Source organism: Otolemur garnettii, unplaced genomic scaffold (assembly GCF_000181295.1).
Source record: "Otolemur garnettii isolate 467f Iridium unplaced genomic scaffold, OtoGar3 scaffold00253, whole genome shotgun sequence".
NCBI lineage: Eukaryota > Metazoa > Chordata > Mammalia > Primates > Galagidae > Otolemur > Otolemur garnettii.
The window spans coordinates 436,151-457,324 of NW_003852648.1; the positions used below are offsets into that span (position 1 = coordinate 436,151).

Here is a 21,174-nt window from a genome sequence, read left to right on the forward strand (position 1 = left end):
TCAATCTTCTCTCTTGTCTCTGCTCCAAACCATCAGCTAATTTGCTAAGGTTCTGTCCTTTCAGCCTCTTTCTGGACGGGAGCCTCTGTAAAAAGCTGGCTGCAGTTCACCATCTTGGCTCCACCCCGATGTTTCTTAACTCTTGACCACTTGCAAGATTTTCTCTTCCTTATTGTCTGTGGCAATGTTAATTATATGTGGCAATGTTAATTATAATGTGTCTAGAAGATGCTTTGTTTGGATGGAGTTGTGCTGTGTTTCTGAATCTATCTACTATTTTAATTCTGTATCTTTCTTAATTCTTGGGAAAATTTACACCATGATGACTTGAAGTAGAGCCCTCATGATTTTAGGAACATCTTCATGTCAGGAATACCTATAATTTTGATGTTTGATCTTTTAGAGGAATCCCATAACTCTGTCCGGGAATATTCTGTTTTTTTTGTTGTTGTTGTTGTTTTTGTTTTGGGTTTTTTTTTCTCTTTTTCTGCATTTTTGAATGATCAAACATCTTGTCTTCAATTTCTGAATTTATTTCTTCTCCATAATCTATTACTGAGGCTTTGTACTATGTTTTGAAGCTCCTTGACTGTTTCTTTTAATTCCTTAAGCTCTGCTATATCGTTCCTGATTATGTCCAGATGGTTTGGTGACTTTCTCTTTTTTTTCTTTCATATTATTTATTAAATCATAACTGTGTACATTGATGCATTTATGAGGTTCAGTGTACTGATTTGATATACAATGTGAAATGCTTACATTGAACTGATTAACACATCCATCACAATTATACTCTTTTCTTAATAGTTTTGAAGTGTAGCATTGCATCATGCACATTAGGTGAGGTCCCCCAAAATGCCCTTCCCATTCCCCTCTCCTCTCTCCTCTTCCTTTATACTTTCTGGACTGTAGTTATGTTTTACCATTTGTATGAATATTTAGGTGATTATATATTGATTTCATAGTAGTATTGAGTAAATTGGATACTTTTTGTTTCTATTCCTGTGGTGCTTTACTAAGAAGAATATGTTCCAGCACCATCCAAGTGAACATAAAACATGTGAAATCTCCATCTTTTTATGGCTGCATAGTATTCCATGACATACATATACCACAATTTGTTAATCATTTCATGGGTCAATGGAGACTTGGGCTGTTTCCATGCCTTGGGAATTATGAATTAGGCTCCAATAAATATTCTGGTGCAAATGTCTGTTGTAAAATGATTTTTGATGATCTGGGTATATACCTAATAGAGGAATTACAGGATTGATTGGTAGGTGTACTTTTAGTTCCTTGAGTATTCTACAAACTTCTTTCCAAAAAGGTCATATTAGCTTGCATTCCCACCATCAGTGTAGAAATGTTCTCCACATCCACACCATAGCGACTTTGTCTTTAGTTTACTAATCAGAGTAATTGGAATATCTAGTACTCTAGATATTTATCATTTGTTTGTGTTAGGAACATTCTAATTCTAGTCTTTTGGTTATTTTAAAGTATATCTTAGCTTCTTGTTCATTATGGTCACTTTGTTGTGCTATTATTCATTCTAACTATACTTTTGCACCCATTAACCATCCTCAATTTATTCCCTGCTACACTTCCCACTCTCTGGTAAATGTAATTCTACTCTTTGTCTCTATAAAATTGAATCATAATATTTAGCACTCACTTATGATTGAGAATAAGTGCTTGGCTTATTTTACTTAACATCATGTTCCCCAGTTCCATTCATGTTGTTGCAAATGGCTGGATTTTTTGTGGCTATACAATATGCCAAGGTGTAGATGTTCATCAATAAGTTGATGAACACTTAGATTGATTTTATATCTTGGCTATTGTGAACAATGCCATAACAAACATTGGAGTACACATATCCTATTGATACAAGGAATTTTCCTTTATTAGATGTATTTATCTGAGCAATCTTCATATTCTTCTGCATGGTGGTTGTAGTAATTTACCTTCCGGGCAACAGTATAGGAAGGTTTCCCTTTCTCCAGATTCTCTCCAGTGTTCATTGTTGCCTATATTTTTGATAAAAGCATTCTAACTGGGGTGAGATGGTATCTTATTGTAGTTTTGGTTCGCATTTATCTGGTAATGAATGAATGAAGACTTTTTGTATGTCTTCTTTTGCGTTATCTCTTTAGATATTTTGCCCATTTTTAATTGAAAAAATTTTTTTCCTACTGAGTTGTGGAAGTTCCTAATAAATTCTAGCTACTAATCTCTTATCAGATAGATATCTAGCAAATATTTTCTTCCATTTTGTGGGTTATATCTTCACTTTGTTGTTTTCTTTGCTGTACAGAGCTTTTTAGCTTGGTGTGATCTCATTTGTCTAGTATTGTTTTAGTTGCCTGTGCTTTGGGAGTATTACTCAAGAAGCACAAATGCTTTAAATTTGCCCTTTGCACAAATGCTTTAAATTTCTTTTTTATAGTTCCCTATTTCAGATCTTACATTTGAGCATTTAATAAATTTTGGTTTGATATTTGAATCTGGAGAAAGATAACGCTGCAATTTTATTCTTCTGCATAAAAACATCTAGTTTCCCCAGCACAATTTATTAAAGAGTCTGACATTTCCTCATAGTATGTTGTTGGCATCTTGACTGAAGGTAAGTTTACATAGATGTGTAAATTTATTTCTGGGTTCCTTATTTTTTCCCCATTGTTCTATGTGTCTATTTTTGCCAGCACTATGCTCTTTTGCTTGCTACAGCTCCATCATATAGTTTTAAGTCAACATAGGTGATTCCTCCAGTTATATTTTCTTCTCAGAATGTCTTTCTCTATTCTGGGGTCTTTTAATTTCATATAAATTTTATTATTTTTTTCTTTTTTTCTTTATGTAACTTTAACTTTTTTGTTGTTTGGGAACATATACTGTCTTTCCACTTATTGTGTCCTTTTCAATTTCTTTTATCAATATTTTATAGTTTTCATTGTAGTGATATTTCACTCCTTTGGTTAAGTTTATTCCTAGGTATTTTATTCAATTTGTAGCTATGTTAAATGGGATCACTTTTTCTCTTTTCAATTATTTATAATTGCATATATAAATGCTACTTATCATGTTATGATAAGTTTGCATCCCACAACTTTACAGAATTTATTTAGTCGTTCTAATCTGTGTGTGTAGTTTGGTCCATTTTTAATAGCTATTTGTTTTCTGTTGTATAGCTGTTTGAGTTCCTCATATATTTTGACAATTAACCAATCAAATGTATAATTTGCAAATATTTTCTTCCATTCACATGTTGTTTAATCACTCTATTGATTGTTCTGTGTGATGTGTAGATGCTTTTAATTTGAAGCAATCATATTTGACTCTTTTTCTTACATTGCCTGAGATTTTGAGTGTAAGTCCTAAATGATAGTCCAGATCAATGCCATTGGGCTTATCTATGTTTTTTTTGTAGTAGTTTTAAAGTTGTAGGTCTTACATTTAAATACTTAATGCATTTTGAGTTGATTTTGTGTATATGGTGTTGGGTGAGAATCTCACTTCATTGTTCTGCTTGTAGATATACAGTTGTTCCAGCAAAACTTACAAAAACATTATACTTTCTTCATTGTTTTTGTCTGTTTTGTCTAAAATAAGTTATTTTTGAAATATGAATTTATTTTTGGTTTATCTGTTTTCTCCATTGGCCCACATGTCAGATTTTACACCAGTATTATACTATTGTAAAAGTGTGAATGTTTTAATTTGAAGTACACTAATTTCGTAATTATGCTAATCCATAACTGACATTTTTCATTTATTTTCTCTTTTAATACGTCTTAACTCAAAGTAGAGAATTAAGATTTTTGGTTAAATTTATTTCTAAGGATTTTTTTCTGAAGCTATTGTTCAGAAATTATTTTAAAAAATGTTTTTCAGATAGTTCATTGTTAGTATATGAAAATGCTACTGACTTTTTATGCTGAATTTGTATCTTCCATGCTTATTAGCTGTAACATTTTTTTCTGGTGGGATCTTGGGTTTTATGGTATATAACCTTATGCCAATTGCAAACAGGAATAATTTAATTTTTTCCTTTTCAATCTGAATTTCTTTCACTTTATTTCCTAATTTCTCTGGCTTGTATATCTAGAAATACATTGAATAAGAGTGGTGAAATTGTCATCCAGAAGAAAAACTTACAACTCTTCCTCATTTAATCTGATGATAGCTATACATTTGTAATGTATAAATTTTACTGAGTTGAGATGTAGTTGTTTTATACCTATCATTTTGAAAATGTGTATTTTCAAATGAGCTTTGCCCTGGGCTCTTTTATCCTGGGAGACCATGAATGTGGCTATGACCTTCTTATGATGTCTACTGTGATTGTCTGACTTCCCAGGTATAATTGAGGCCCAGGGTTTGTCAACCATAAGATTCACTAAATTATTCTATACTTATTTTCAGGGAGGAAACATGTGTCTTGGAGAATAGCTCATAAGACGTAAGAAAGTAAAAAAAAAGAAATCTATTCATAATTATAAAATAACTCTATTCTTGTTACACATGTATTATAAATTGTACTATGTGTTAATAATATGTCATATTGTCAGAAAATAATTATACATACACTAATGGATATCATTTTACTAGTATTAGGATTGCATTATTTAAAAGTGGAAATAATTACATATTTACAACAATTTTATTCTGTTGCTTCTTTTGGGCCAAACATGTCTATAGAATACAAGAGTGATGAGAGTGCTGATATATAGTTTTGAAAAGTATTAGATTTTTGTTTCTGGCAGCTAAAATAAATATGTTCCTTTCATATATGAGATATGAATAGAAAGAATCAATCAATTGTGCAAATTCTCTTATACAATTATATATATCCAGTCATTCAAGAGCAAGGTTCTGTCTCAGGTATAAATTTCTTAATATGAGCCAAGAACAACAACTGTCAAGATTCCTTCATTGGATAGGTGCCTGTTGCACAGTGGTTATGTTGCCAGCCACATACATCAAGGCTGGCAGCTTTGAACCTGGCCCGGATCAGCTACATAACTGCAACAAAAAAGTAGCTGGGAAATTGTGGCAGGCACCTGTAGTCTCAGCTATTTGGAAGGTTGAAGCAAGAGAATCATTTCAGCCCAAGAGTTTGAGGTTACTGTGAGCTGTGAGGCCATGGCACTCTTCCTGGGGTGACATAGTGAAACTCTGTCTCAAAAAAAAAAAAAAAAAGATTTCTGCCTTGTTTTCCAAATTTATATTTTGGGCAGGTATAACTGTCAGTAACATTTAAATATAAGCCAACATTGCCCCCAGAAGATAAACTTAGAAATAAGTGTGAATTTTCCAATATTTGGATTCATGTAAATGAGAATTCCAAAACCTCTACATTTCGATGTAGATTGTTCATGTACATAGAAAATGACCTGAAAATGTAATGACAAAATGTTTGTAGTAATTCTTCAAGGAAGAAAACCTTTTGGTTCTATTTCTTAGATTTTATAAAGTAAATAATTGTGTGCATTATTCTCCATGTATTTTAGTATTTTCAGAGAAAGAAGTCAGTTATTTTCCTTCTGGGTCTAGAAAGCTTATGTGAGGAATATCTAGAATATAAACTGGGAAAAATCAACACAATATTAAGAAAATATGGTTAAAGTGACTTTTGATTGGCAATGGAATGGCCTCACGAAGATACTACAATCTAATCTCTGGCTTCTATAAACATATGAGGCTATGTGACAGAGGAGAATTAAGGTTTCAGATGGAATTAAGGTTCAAATGAGCTAACTTTAAAATAGTAAGATTACCCTAGGTGATCCAGATGGACCAATGTAATCACCAGGGTCTTTTAATGAGTAATTAGGAGGCAAGAGATTCATTGTTAGAATCATGCACTATGAGAACAATGTGACTACCCATTTTTGCCTGTGTAAGTGGTAGGCTGACAGAAGCCAAAAACTTTAGGTGACCTGTAGAAGTTTGGGGAAAGAACAAACAAAAAATGAATTCTCATCAAGAGCCTGTGCAGGCAAACCTTACCCTCTGACACCACACCTTAGCCTAATAAGACCCATTTTGGTCTTTTTGACTTTTAGAAATGCAATGTAATAAATACATGTTGCTTCTAAGTTTGTGATAATTTGTTACAATAGAAGAGGGAACCAACTCAGTAATATTGTCACATCTTTTCAAAACTTTTTATACTGTAGCAGGAAACTGACACAGACAGAAGACTCTAGGCACCAGTTGGTTAGAGGAAGCGGGTTTATTCCAGCTGGGGGGAACTCAGAAGACCTGAGTCTCCAAAAATTGAACCCCCCCACACATACACACATGCACAACGACTCAATCTTTTGCCTCTCTTTTATCCACTTTTCAGGGCGGGAGTGCATGTGAGGGTTATAAAACAGAGAGAGACATGACATCATCCTCAAGGTCTCAGGCTCAAGGGGAAGGTCAGATTCACCCACGCCCTTGAGACTGGTTGGACCACCTTCCCTCAAAGGCGACGGAAGTCCAAGGAAGTTGCTAGGTTATAATCTAGGACCCACGCATGTCAAAAGAGGAGCATACAGACAACAGAAACACCTGCAGCTTGGCTAGGAAAGATTCTCTTAGTTCTGCTTTTGCTTTTTTGCCTCAATACTTTTAAATGTGTGGTAATGTGTTACAACAGAAAGAGGGAACTCAGTCAAGAAAATTGTCACGTTGTATTGAGAGAGGATACTCGAGAAGGGTGAGGTCTAGGAGAAAAGGTCTTCTCAAGGAAACCACAAGGATACACCTGCAAGGTCATTTCCATGGTGACTCAGCTCTTGGGAATTTGTAACTTGGAAATTTCCAAGTTCTGTGAAATCCTGTAGTTCTGTAGGGGCTGGAATAGCATCTCCTGCTTGATTCAAACTGGCCAATGGGAAAGGTACCTGTGGAGTGGAATTTTTTGACTGTCAATAAAAAGGGAAAGACCAAGCCAGTTGGGGAGTGCGGCCATTTAGAATTCTGGTATGCCACAAGCTCCTAGCTGGTGAATAAAGCCCTTCCTCTTATAAATGTGGGGTTTAGGTGCTTTTTCTCTCCATTGGGCCTCCTCTTCTTGCAACAGTATCAAAACTTAAAAAAAAAAACCTTTTAATATTAATGAAATTTTTATACTTCTAAGTTTGTGATAATTTCCTTTGGGGGAGGGATAAAAACACAGTTCACCCTAACTTTGTCCTGCTTCTCCATGAGATGATTTTAAACTTCCTGAAATCAACCAATATTTCCCTTTGAAATGGATAGTGCCCATTTTAAACAGGGTGCATTCTTTAGCAATCAGTTTTTAAAAAGTGTCTAATTTTCTGTCTCTTTATTCCCAGAGGAAGATTGTCTAGCTGAGAAAGGATACCAGAGAAGGCAAGGTCCAGGAGAACAGGTCTTCTCAGGGAGGCCATGAGAATGCACCTGCAGGGCCATCGCCATAGTGACTCAGCTCTTGGGAATTTATAGGCTTAACTTCCTGGAACTTAGAAATTTCCAAGTTCTGTGAAATCCTGTAGTTCTGTAGGGGCTGGGATAGCATCATCTGCTTGATTCAAACTGGCCAATAGAAAGGGTACCTGTGGGATGGAATTTTTTGACTGTCAATAAAAAGGGAAAGACCAAGCCAGTCGGGGAGCATGGCCATTTGGAAATCTTCTATGCTGTAAGCTCCCAGCTGATGAATAAAGCCCTTCCTCTTATAACTATGGTGTTTGGGTGCTCTTTCTCTCCCTTGGGCCTCATCTTCCTGCAACATAGCCACCTGTCACTGCCAGCCAATATGCAGAGACACGGATAGGTCCATCAAACTTTGTCAGAAACCTGGTGATTCTGAAGAACAGTGAAAGTAGCCTATTCTCTCTTCTTTTTCAAAATCACAGTTTTATACATACAAGTTCAAAGTAAAGACCCCATTAACCCATATTTTAAACAATCAGCATAACTCAGTGACCTATTATAACATTCCAATTCGAAAGTTAATCTCCTAAATCAATTCACCTAAACTACTCCATAAAGATAGGCTTCTTTATGGAAGGTAAATTTACAAAACAATGAGAATGGGAGACAAAAGGTAAAGGTCTCTTAGAACCTAAACTGACCAGACCAGCTGTGTCATGTTAGTCCTATCCTGTCTGACTCCATTTTATCCTCACTACACATGCCTACACCTTCACACAAATTTCTTAGCATGTGGCGGTGTCATTTAATACCTAAGTACAGAAATATTCTGCTTTAACTTAGGAAAAGGCAGACAATCTCCTGAGTGAAATAATTTGTGTGATCTTTGAAATGACCATGAACTAATTCAAGCTTTTTCTATGTGCCTTTTATTTACATGGTAGAGAAAATCATTGAAACCTGAAACTCTTTAGGATGTAGTATATATGTGTGTGTGTGTGTATATATATATGTATGTCTACACTAATTTGTTGAAAATAATATAACTCTGTTGCATTTTATAAGTTTCCCCACACTTCTCTGGGCATCATTATATAACCTCTTCCAAGTATGCATCTTAGAAATGAATATGTTTCAGGAAGACGAAGCCCAATGGAGAGAAAGGGCACCCAAACCCCACGTTTATAAGAGGAAGGACTTTATTCACCAGTTGGGAGCTTACTGCATACAAGAATTCCAAATGGCTGCGCTCCCCAACTGGCTTGGTCTTTCCCTTTTTATTGACAGTCAAAAAGTTCCACCCCACAGGTACCCTTCCCATTGGCCAGTTTGAATCAAGCAGGAGATGCTATTCCAGCCCCTACAGAACTACAGGATTTCACAGAACTTGGAAATTCCCAAGTTCCAGGAAGTTAAGTCTGCAAATTTCCAAGAGCTGAGTCACCATGGAAGGGACCTTGCAGGTGTATCCTTGTGGTCTCCTTGAGAAGACCTGTTCTCCTAGACCTCAACCTTCTCGAGTATCCTCTCTCCAATAGGCTTTTCTGATAATTGTGTTCAGGGATGCTACATTTCCATTCAGCAGACCTAATTCTGCCATCTGTCAAGTTCTAGATTTTATAATACTTCTAAGCTGTTTTTAATCTATTTTACTGCTTTGTTCTATACCAGTGGTTCTCAACCTGTGGGTTTCAACCCACAGGAACTATATTAAAGGGTCACAGCATTGGGAACCTTGAGAATCACTGTTTTATACTGAAATGCCAAACAGTGCCAAATAGGTCTTAGAATTAACAGGGCAGTTATGTAACTTGACAAGGTTTTACAGGAGATTGTGACATTAACAAAATACAAAGGAGAATGATGAAATTAACATAAATGTATGCTTGCAGACACTACAAAAATCTATATTTCCATGATCAGGGAATTAAAAAATAGGTGTGTTTTTAGGATGATGCTATTAAAGACAAATCATCATGATGAAAAGAAATTTTCATATGAAAAGCAGTTTACTAAAAGTAATGTAGTAATCCCCTCTCTGGAATGAACATCAGATTTAAGTTGGAATTTGGCTGTCTCTAGTGCCCAATTTTGCAGTTTTTTGGCCCAGGCCAGGTTTGAACCCACCACCTCCAGTATATGGGGCCAGGGCCCTACTCCTTTGAGCCATAGGCACTGCCCATGGCCAATTTTTTTTCCTAGGCTTCTTTAATCTGTGATAAAACTGCCTTAAAAGTACTAATAACATTTTTTTCACAGCTGTGAAGGAGACCATATGATAGATATACCTGTAAACTGTAATAGCCCTGACGTTGGGTCTATGGACTGTGTTTTAGGAACCTAGAGTCTTGGCATTTGGTGTCCTGTAAAGGTTCTGAGCACCAAGACTGGTGTCAAATCTCCCCAGGGGGCTGCAGGTCATGAAGCTCTGCTCTCAGGGTCAGGGTGATTTTAGGCCAGTTACTTTGCTTCTCTGAGCTTCAGATTCCTTACTCAAAAAAAAGGAGGCAACAAAATTACCTGCCTCCATGGGTGATATCCCAGCACCACTTGTTAAATAGGGAATCTTTCTCCCAATTTATATTTTTGATGGGCTTACCAAAGATCAAATGACGATAAATGTCTGGGTTCATCTCTTGGTTCTCTATTCTGTTCCATAATTCTCCCTCTCTATTTTTGTGCCAGTACCATGATGTTTTGATCACTATAGATATATAGAATAGTTTGAAGTCTGGTAGCATGATTCCTCCTGATTTGTTTTTATTTCTTAGTAATGTCTTGGTATTCAAGACTTTTTTCTGGTTCCATATAAAACGAAGTACTATTTTTCCAGATCTTTAAAGTATGAGGGTGGTGCTTTGATAAGGATTGCATTAAATTTGTAAATTGCTTTGGGTAACATGGGCATTTTAACAATGTTGATTCTTTCTATTCATGAGTATGGTATATTTTTCCGTTTGTTAACATCTTCATCTATTTCTTTTTCTCAGAGTTTCATAATTCTCTTTATAGAGATCTTTCATGTCCTTTGTTAGGTAAATTCCCAAATATTTCATCTTTGGCATGACTGTAAAGGGAATAGAGTCCTTGACTGTTTTTCAGCTTGACTATTATTGGTGTATAAAAAAGCTACTGATTCGTGAGTATTGATCTTACATCCTGAGATGTTACTGTAGTTCTTGATCACTTCTAAGAGTTTTGTAGTTGAGTCCCTGGGGATTTCCAGGTATAAAATCATATCATCTGCAAATAGTGAAGGTTTGATCTCCTCTGACCCTATTTGCATGCCCTTGATTGCCTTCTCTTGACTGATTGTGATGGCTAAGACTTCCATTACAAGGTTAAAATGCAGTGGAGACAATGGGCAACCTTGCCTGGTTCCTGATCTGAGTGGAAATGTTTTCAATTTTACTCTATTCAATATGATATTGGCTGTGGATTTCCTGTAGCTGGCCCCTATTAGTTTAAGAAAAGTCCCTTCTATACATCTTTTCTTAAGTGTCCTGAACATGAAAGGATGCTGGATATTGTTAAAAGCTTTTTCTGCATCTGTTGAGAGAATCATATGGTCTTTGTTTTTTAGTTGTTTATGTGATGTACTATTTATAGATTTATGTATATTGAACCAACCTTGAGACCCTGGGATAAAATTCACTTGGTCATGGTGTATAATATATTTGACATGTAGCTAGATTCTGTTTGCTAGGATCTTACTGAATATTTTTGCATCTATGTTCATTAAAGATATTGGTCTGTAATTTTCTTTTCTTGTTGGGTCTTTTCCTGGTTTGGTGATAGGGTGATATTTGCTTCATAGAATGTGTTGGGAAGTATTCCTCCTTTTTCGATGTTTTGGAAAAGGTTAAGTAATATAGGTACTAGTTCCTCTTTAAAGGTTTGGTAGAATTATGATGTGAAGCCATCTGGTTCCAGACTCTTCTTTTTTGGGAGATTTCGTATAGTTGATTCTATTTCAGTACATGATATAGGTCTGTTCAGCATTTCCAATTCTTTCTGATTAAGTCTAGGAAGTTGACGTGCTCCTAAGTATTGGTCAATTTTTTTCAGATTTTCATATTCTGAAAATAAAGTTTTTTGTAGTGTTTATTAAGAATTCTTTGAATTTCTGAGGTGTCTATTGTTATTTCCCCTTTGTCATTTCTTATTGATGATATGGTAGAATGTTTTACATCTACTTTTTATATTGTGGTTAGAGTTTCTGTTTGTGTCAGGAAAATATTTATTTTAATAATATTTCCCAAAACCTTTTTAGAATTAAAAGAAATTAAAAGGTGCCCACCAGGCTTCTCACTAGAGGTGTTTGTTCCCAATTTTGCAATATAGAACTTGACTGTCCCAACATCAGCACACAGGAAGGTCTCTGTGCCTGTTTGAGGCCTTTTGTTCCCTGTAGAACATACTCAGATCACTTTCCTATAGAAACACTCATAAGGAGGCAATTGGCAGTTCCAGTCTTTCTCTTAATGCACCTGGAATCTTCAGACTTGAAGGTGATTCTGAGATTTGGAGTCTGTGACCCCAACTGTGATGAGAGAATGTGTGCTGAGTTGATTGAGAAACTCCACTTCTGCCTCCTCCTCTTGCCCAAAAGCAAAGGAATATACAGTGGGTGCTACCAAATTCATGTCTTTCTAGTGACCTAAATCTGCAGCTGTGAGTCTGAATCCAAGGCCTGAGGCTCCTCAGAGTACATTAGAGCAGGCTCAATAGGAAAATATTGTTTTTCTTCCCTCACTATAGCACTCAGGCATACAAAGCAAGCTGGATCTCATCTACAATCTGCACACATGACCTGGCCTCCACATAGAATTCAGAAGATAAGGCCAGAACTTGGGGTGAGGTTGTACAAATCTCCAGGGAAGACCTATTCTACAGTGTTAAAGAACATCATAAGGATCTTTTGGAGTGGGAGCCCAGAATGTTATAGATCTTGCTTAGTGACATATTATAGCTGTGTGAGATAAAATACAAAGGCTGGGCACCACATTTCATCTATGTTGGGAGTTATTGGACCCTTTGTACCAACCTTAGGGCATTGTAGGAATAACTCATACAATGTGAGGTTCCCAGCAAAGTGCACCATACCATGCTGTGAGCACTTAGTATTTGCTCAGTAAACATTGCATTAATGCACAGGTACATGTGGTTCTCCAAATGCAGATGTATTCAGATATTGCCACCTTCTCTAGCCACAGTAAACCTTAAAGTGCCAGCAGAGAACATCATGTTACAGAATGGTGATTGATGGTCTTTCTTGTGGAACATAAATATGTTGTTGTGATAAATGTTGTCATACGGGACTCTGTGTGCTCTTTCTTCTGTCTACAGCTGAGTGCGGGAATAATGAGCCTGGGGATAACATCAGCACCGACAGGGGACTTGTTAAAGAGGACAATTCATGGATCCCTCCCACACCTACAGACTACATTTCCTGAGTAGAGCCCAAAATACCACAACATTTCTATGCTTATTGAAGCTTAAGAGGTGAGTTTCAGCTAAGTTGCTCTCAGCCCAGGCTTCCAATTAGAATCACAAGGCTAATTTGTAAAAACACCATCACCTGTGCCCTCCCCACAATTTCTGTCTATTAGACTGGTGGAAGTGTCCATGTGGCTTTCATTAAGTGCCCCACATGTTACTAAGTGGATCCAAGGTCAAGCACAAGTGCTCTAAGGTACATTAGTGAGAGTTGAATTCAGCCTTTGTTCCAGAGGGAGGTCCCAGGATCTGCTCTGCTTTGGTATGGTGGGAACCCATCGTTGTGGTCTATATGCCCATTGCTGTAGCAGAAAGTGCTGGTATGTGTGGCAAAAGAGGGCACCTAAGGGTAGGAAAGAAGATACTCACATTTTGGTCTCCATGAGGTTCATTATACTTGATGCTTTCTATTAATAAAGGAGAAAAGGGTGGTGCCTGTGGCTCAAAGGAGTAGGGCACCAGCCCCATATGCCAGAAGTGGCAGGTTCAAACCCAGACCTGGCCAAAAACGGCAAAAAAAAAAGAAGGGAGTGTAGTCATTTCTTCTCTTGAAGGCCCTCATGCCTGTGAATGTTATTAAAGCAAGTTAAAAGATTATGCTGCTCTTATAGGGTTATTCGCTAAATATAATTCTAATTTGTCTAGGCAGTCTCACCTGAAAAGAAGACTAGGAAAAGGAGAGGAAGACTTGGCTGGTTCTTAGATAACTGTATCAAAGGTGAGGGGCTGTATTTACTATTTCTCCTGGAATGTCATGTTGAACTTACAAGGTTAGAATTTGAAAATTCTTCCTTCTTTACTTTTGATATTTTTACTAATGTGTTTGTTTTCACTCCCTTTTTTCTTTTTATTATAATAATCAAGGAGCCCTCTAAAGTCCTTCTCCTCCATGTACCAGAGCATTCTCTATGTCCAAGTCCCATACATGCCATGGGCAAATTTCCAAGTAAAGGCACAACTTGTAATATTGAAGATATTTTCTTTGTTAGAAGGATGACATAGAGTACTGAGAAGTGTGGATACATCCCTACTGGGGATTGGTTCTGATCCTGAGATATGAATGAATAAGGGGAACATGTTCTGTTTAGATTCCCTTAGAATCTATGCAGAATAAGATTAAGAAAAAGCAGAAAGTGAATGGCATTAATTGCCCAAGATACCTCAGAAAATTCTGAAAGAAGAAAATAAGAATAGACTTTTTCTGTAGGATACTGAAGACTAACCATTTAAATAAACTATAAAAGATTACAGAAAGTGGGAACTATCTGTAGCATGAACTTTGCATAAAACTAGTGTTTTTTATTATTAATGTTTTGGTTACTACTACCACAGCAGTGATATCGTATCCTCCTGTGTTTAGTGGTACCTAATACAAATTAGCCCATGATAGTAGATGTTAATTTCGTTCACTTGGTTAAGTTGCTCTCTGATTACTTCACTATAAAGTTAATTATTTTTTCTCTATCATTAATAAATATGTTGGGGGGAGATTTGCTGATTGATATTCTCAAACTATCACATTTAATCTAGAAGCTTCACTTCTTATTTCTTCTTTGCTTACAGATTGCTTTGAAAACTGAATTCTATCATCTTTATTCACTGGTCAGACAAAACCAAGGTCTGCCACTTTCTGAATCCTTAACATAACATTCTCTTTGGGCCAGAAAGTTTGACTTTACTGGTGAAGTTTTTTTTTTTTTACTTTTCCCATAGTCATTTTACTCTATACTGGTGAAGTTCTTTGAAATACAGAAAACTTAACCTTACCCAGATCTGCTGAGTCAGAACCTGCATTTCAAAAAGATCTTCAGTTCATTACTATACACATTAAAATTTGAGAGATACTTTTTTTTTATTAAGTCTCAGGAATGGAAAAAAATATATACAACATACTCAGTACTACTATAAAAACAATTTATAATCACTCACACTTTTATATGAGAGATGAATCACAACTATAGCCCAGGATGAAGGAGGGAAGGGAAGGGGGTGTTTCGATAGAGGGTGGGTTAATGGTGGGACCTCACCTATGAAGCATATTGCAAGGGTACAAGTCAAATGTATCAAGTATCGAACACAAATGTCCTAACACTGTGATTAAATAAATGAGGTAAAAGCTATGTTAATTAGGAGGATGTAAGCACTCCAATTTGTTCAAATAATCAATACATTGAATCCCACAAAAGCATAAATGTATTCAGAATTATGTATATATTTAATCATCAGAGAAATGCAAACCAAAACCACTTTGAGATATCATCTAACTCCAGTAAGAGTAACCCACATCACAAAAATCCCAAACCACAGATGTTGGTGTGAATGTGGAGAAAAGGGAACACTTTTGCACTGCTGGTTGGAATGCAAACTAGTATGTTCCTTTTGGAAAGAAGTTTGGAGAACACTCAGGGATTTAAATGTAGACCTGCCATTTGATCCTGCAATTCCTCTACTAGGTGTATATCTGAAAGACCAAAAATCAATTGGTGACAAAGATATATGTACCAGATTGTTCAATGGGAGATACTTTTAATTCACCATATTTATCTATATAAGAAAGAAATACTCATATCTTGTTCTATATGGTATAAATATATTATTCAAAATTTATATACCTGGAGCTCTTAATTTTCTTATTATCTAGAAACATATTATATACACACAAGTTTAATGAATTTCATGCCATCCTTATTCCTCATAATTAGAAAATACTTTCAAGACTATTTTTTATTTTACTTTGTAAACTTTAATTTCTTTCTTTCTTTTTTGTCACTCTCAGCAGAAAGCCATGGTGTCACAGTTCACAGCAATCTCAAACACTTGGACTGAAGTAATAAGACTATTTTCTTGAATAAACATCACTTTTTTTTAATATATGTGGATGATCCCAGTCACTCACATGTCAGAAACAGTTCTTATACCTTTCATATTCCCTCTGAAATTAAGAACTCTTTTTATGACCAGTTGGTAAATATATGTCTTTTTCAGAAGATGTTGACATTTAGGGATGTGGCCATAGAATTCTTTCCAGAGGAGTGGGCATGTCTGGACACTGCTCAGCAGAATTTGTATAGGGATGTGATGATAGAGACCTACAGAAACCTGGTCTCCCTGGGTGAGGATAACTTTAATATACTATTCCTTTTCCACACTAAGGGTCTCACTTTATTTTTCTGTAGATTGTTTCTTGAAAATTCTGCTTCACATGAAAATGTTTTATATCCATGCTTTTGAAAAAATTTGGAGGTTTGTTGATGTAAAACAAAAACATTTAGATTATGGTCTTGAAACAAACCTTCCCCTTTCTGGAGCTGATTCTGTATCTTTCACTCTAGTGGTAACTCTAGAAAGCCTAGAAACAGTCTGCACCTTACAATCCAGTTTCCACCACTTATTATTAATTCAGTAGTAGTGGAAAGAGGAGTTCAGGAGCTATAAATTTGAACTATTTTGTTATTATTCTAATGGTTCTATTGGTAAATAATATTTTGGGAAACAATGTGGAAGAACTTTGTATAATCTTCTCTCTTCTTTACTCAGGACAGTACTAGATTGGTAATTGGATAAACCATAGCCAAATTCATACAAATTCTTTCTAATAAGACAGGACTTGCTGCCTCTAAGCCGGACCTGATCACATGTCTGGAGCAAAGAAAAGAGCCCTGGAATGTGAAGAGAGAAGGGGCAACAGCTAAACACCCAGGTAGGTGAGAGAGAATGAGGTAGATAGCACAGCTGAGAGGGCAAAAGGTTGACAAGAAAGCCAGACTTCAAAAAGTGGTTTGAGAAGCTCTCATTCATTGGGAATTATTTAGAGAGGGCTGAGTATGTCTTTTCTCTCACAGAGGAGCATCTTCTATCCTATGCTTTTAGATTCTCTAAGAACTCTACTACCCCTGCAGTGATCTTCCTTAGAACTTAGTTGAGAAACAAACATATTTTCCTGTGTTATAAAGGACTAAAATATCTGACAGCATTTTCATTTGGAGGATATGGGAATACCTGTACATACTTTTGAAGAGCTCTAGGTTAAACCATCTTTTTTTGGAGGGGGGGACAAGGTCTTGCTCTGTTGCCCCAGCTTGAGGTTAATGGCTGATCATGGGTCACTGCAATCTCAAACTCCTGGATTCAAGTGATTCTTTCACCTCAGCCTCCTTAATAGCTACAACTACAAGCATGCATGACAATGACCAGCTAATGATAATAGTAATTGTCATTATTATTATCATTTTGGGGATGAGTTCTCATTACATTGCTGAGGCTGATTTTAAAATCCTGATCTCAACTGATCCTCCGGCCTTGACCTACGAATTTCTGGGATTACAGACTGAGACACCATGCCCAGCTCCATTTCTAAAGTCTTTTTTTTTTTCATGTCTGACATGTGTAAAGGGAATGGAAGAAATATTGAGAGTTGTTTCATAAATCCAGGTTTTTTATGTTTTCTTCTTTATGATTTTTAATTCTAAGGAGGATTCAGAGTTGATTTTTACAGAAATTTGGACTCACTAATTTTATAAAAACACATACTTTTAAAAAAATGTAATAAAATTTAATGTGCCTGTATTTTCAAATATTTGGGAGGTGGAGGCAGGTGAATCCCTTGAGTCCAAGAATTGAGGTTACTGCAAACTATGATAGTGCCACAGTACTCTACCTGGGGTGACAGAATAAAACTCTGTGTCAAAAAATATGTAAAGTCATTTTACTGCTAAGTATTCTTTTTTCTAGTATAAAAGAATCTTAGAAATTTAGATCCTCTACGCCCCAATTTTTAAACTGTAATGTAGTTAATGTTATATACTTACCTCATATAATTCTAAAATATACTATGTCATTGAGGAGCTTAGAATTGCCAAGGATATTATTATACTCCCAATTGATACCTAATATTTTGATCACTTTTATTTCATAATTTTCTCCTGTGTAGCAAATTATCAGAAATGTGTCATTCAAATGTATGTATGTATAAATGTGTGTGCATGTGTATAATATGAAATTTTTTTCACAAATACAATTATATCATTGTATGTTACATATAATGTAATGATTTGATATGTAAGTTTATTATGATATAATACACTCAAGGTAGTAAATGCATCCCCCATCTTACATATTAACTATTTATTTGTACTGATAACACGTAAGGTCTACTGTCTTAGCAAATTTTAAGCCTATAAAATACTATTATATTATTTTTTTATCTATATTAACTAGAAACATGGTGCTGTACATTAATTTTCTAAGACTTATTCATATTACAAGTAAAAGTTGCTACCCTTAATCGTCCTTACCACACTTTTCTGCCTTCTGGCCCTGGCAACTGCTGTTGTAATCTTTGCTTCTATGAGTTTAGCTGTTTAATGTTACCAATAGCAGTATTTTTCTTTCTGTGCCAGTCATATGTTACTTTGCTAAAGGTCCACCAGATCTATGTTGTTAAAATTGAAAGATATTCATCATTTTTATGCCTGGGTATTTAGTGTTGCAGTTGCCACAAAAAATAGTTGTTTAATAGGCCCAGCCAGGCTTGAACCTGCCAGCCTGGGAGTATGTGGCTGGCACTGTAACCACTGTACTACTGGCATCGATCCAGTCTCCAGTTTTTTATGACTGAATAGTATTTCAAGGTGTACATACACCACAGTTTATGAATGCATTCATGGGTTGATGGGCTCTTGGGCTGTTTCCACACATCCTTGTCATTGTGAACTAAGCTGCTAGAAACCATTCAAGTGCAAATGCTCTTATGGAAAAATGTTTTTTTTTTTTTTCTTTCCTTCTTGGTAGATACCTAGTTATGGGATTGTGTGACCAAAAGGACAGTCTAGTTTCAGCTCTTTGGGCATTCTCCATACTTCTTTCCGAAAATACTCTATTACTGAGAAATTCCACCAACAGTGTAAAGTTTTCTTTTCTCTCTGCACCCTTGCCAACTTCTGAAGCTTTGTGATTGTGTGATATGGGCTATTCTCACTGGGTTAGGTGATATCGCAACAGTTTTGATTTGCTTTTCTCTGATGATGAGGAACAAGGAGCATGTTTTCATGTGTTTCTTGGCCATTCTTCTGTCTTCTTGGGAGAAGGTTGTTTTCATTTCCTTTGCTCAATAATTCCAAATGTTTATTCCATATATCACTTACTCTTACTGTATAGTAGAAAAATTATATTTTTATCTTTATTTTCAAATGTAAGATTTTTTTCTTCTAAATGCTGGAATATGGCCTTTTTATCATGTGTACTCATAGCATCTGTATGTTAATAACATAATATTTAGTGATTAAAAATACTTATTAATATTTTCTAATTAGAGTTCTTTATTCATGATGATAATGCATTTTCTATAATACTTATGGAATACACTACTTACCAATCATTCAAAATGCTTGCTCTCCAAGGGTCCATAGTGACAAATATTATAGTCATCTAGTCTTACAACTTCATATTGTATTTCTTTTTTAGAATAGATTCCTTGAATCAGTTTATTGTTCTTATTTTATATTTTTCTGGGTATTATTATTTTGAGTAAGAACTTGAAACTTTATATACAATTTAACTACATGTAGGGTTTGATTAAAACATAAATGAGCCATATGTTTATCACCAGTAAAATTGTGAGTGTTAGGCTGTGTATCTGTGTATGTTTCTGTGGAGACCAAAGACCCCATTCTTCACAAGGGAAAACACTCCCAGAAAAAGGGAAAATTTAAAAAGTAAGCTGAGTTAGTTGTAACAAAGTAAGTGAGCTAGTTTACTTTTAAACCAGCCACTGCTAAATTTCTTATCTGAGCAAGTTTCCTGCTTTTCCTAGAACTCCGGCCTATTTGGGGTATAGCTTCCTAACACCCCTGCTGGGTTTGTACACACTGAAGGAATAGTGGTTACAGAAGATGCTGTGGTCAGGCCTGACAAGATACTTTAACTAGGCCATTTCCTACCCAGTAAACAGTTAAAGCAAATACCCATTGTAGACATTTCTATTTGGCTGGGGCAGAGATCCAGGGAACAGCATTAGCCCTGGAATATGGGTGGGAGGGCTCATATTCCTTATCACAGAGGAAGACCCCCTGTGGTGGTGATGAGAGGAAAATTCCTCTCTCCCACTGATTCTTCAGAGGAGATTGATGCCAGTGACATTTTATTCCACAGTTAACTAGTGTGATTAACACCCCCCTAAGAATCTATGTGTGTGACCTCAGACCCCACACAAGGCTCAGGTTCCAGATTTCTCAAGGCTATTCAGATCCTTAAAGTTCATGATTACAGAAACCATATGCTCATTTAAAGAAACTGCTGGCATCTTTGTTCCCTTCCTCAGCTTACCCTTTGGGCTAGTGAGCAAATAGCCTTCAATAAATGCAAAGTGGAACTGATCCTCAGGGCCACCATCAGAATCGCACACATGGGCGGCGGTCCCATGAGTTTCCACCTTGGAAAATTCTATTCTGTGTCTCTTGTGTCTTTCTTTCTCTTTGTTTCTACCTTTTTATTTCTTTAGTCAGTCATTGTCAGACCCACAGGTTTTAACAGACCCTGACTCTGGGGCGGGACCCCAGCAAACTTGGTTCATAGCTTATCTCAAAAGTTTATTTATTTTTTTGGCTTTTTCAAATGGCTATTTTATTCTGTCTAGGTGAGTAAGAATAGAAATAAGTCAGGACTTCTGTCATGGAGTTTGAATATTTCACCTTGTTTATATTGATTCATCTATATTATGTTTGTGTAAGAGTAACACTTGTAATTTAAAGGTAATTTTTAGAAAATTTTATAACTCTGTATGTCTTTTAGTTCTCATTTAAAAAATTTTTGTGGTAGGGACATATAATCTAAAATTTGACATTGTAAACTTTTTAACTGTACATCTTAATAATGTCGAATAGATGCACTTTGCTTTACAAAATGCTTCTAGAATTTTTACATATTGCAAAATTCAATTTCTGTTAAATAACAATTGCCAATTTTACCCTCTCTCAAGTCCTTGACAAACACCATTCTACTTTCTGTTTCTATAAATTTGACTACTTAAGATATCTCATATATTTGGAATCATATACTATCCTTTGCTTTCTTACTACCTTATGTCAATTAAAATAATATGTTTCAATGTTTATTTTTATGATAGCAGGGGACAAGATTAGCCATTTTAAATGCTGAATAATATGCTACAATGTTTTTATCAGTTTCAGGACATCTGGGTTGCTTCTACTTTTTAACTTTTTTGAATAATGCTGCAATGAACATGAGTGTGTAAATATCTTTTCCCACTCTTGCTTTGCATGCTTT

General features: G+C 35.7%; 1 pseudogene; it reads left to right on the top strand.

Moving 5' to 3' along the window:
- Window positions 1-21,174, top strand: part of LOC100943736 — a 675,731-nt pseudogene that overhangs the window by 27,083 nt on the left and 627,474 nt on the right.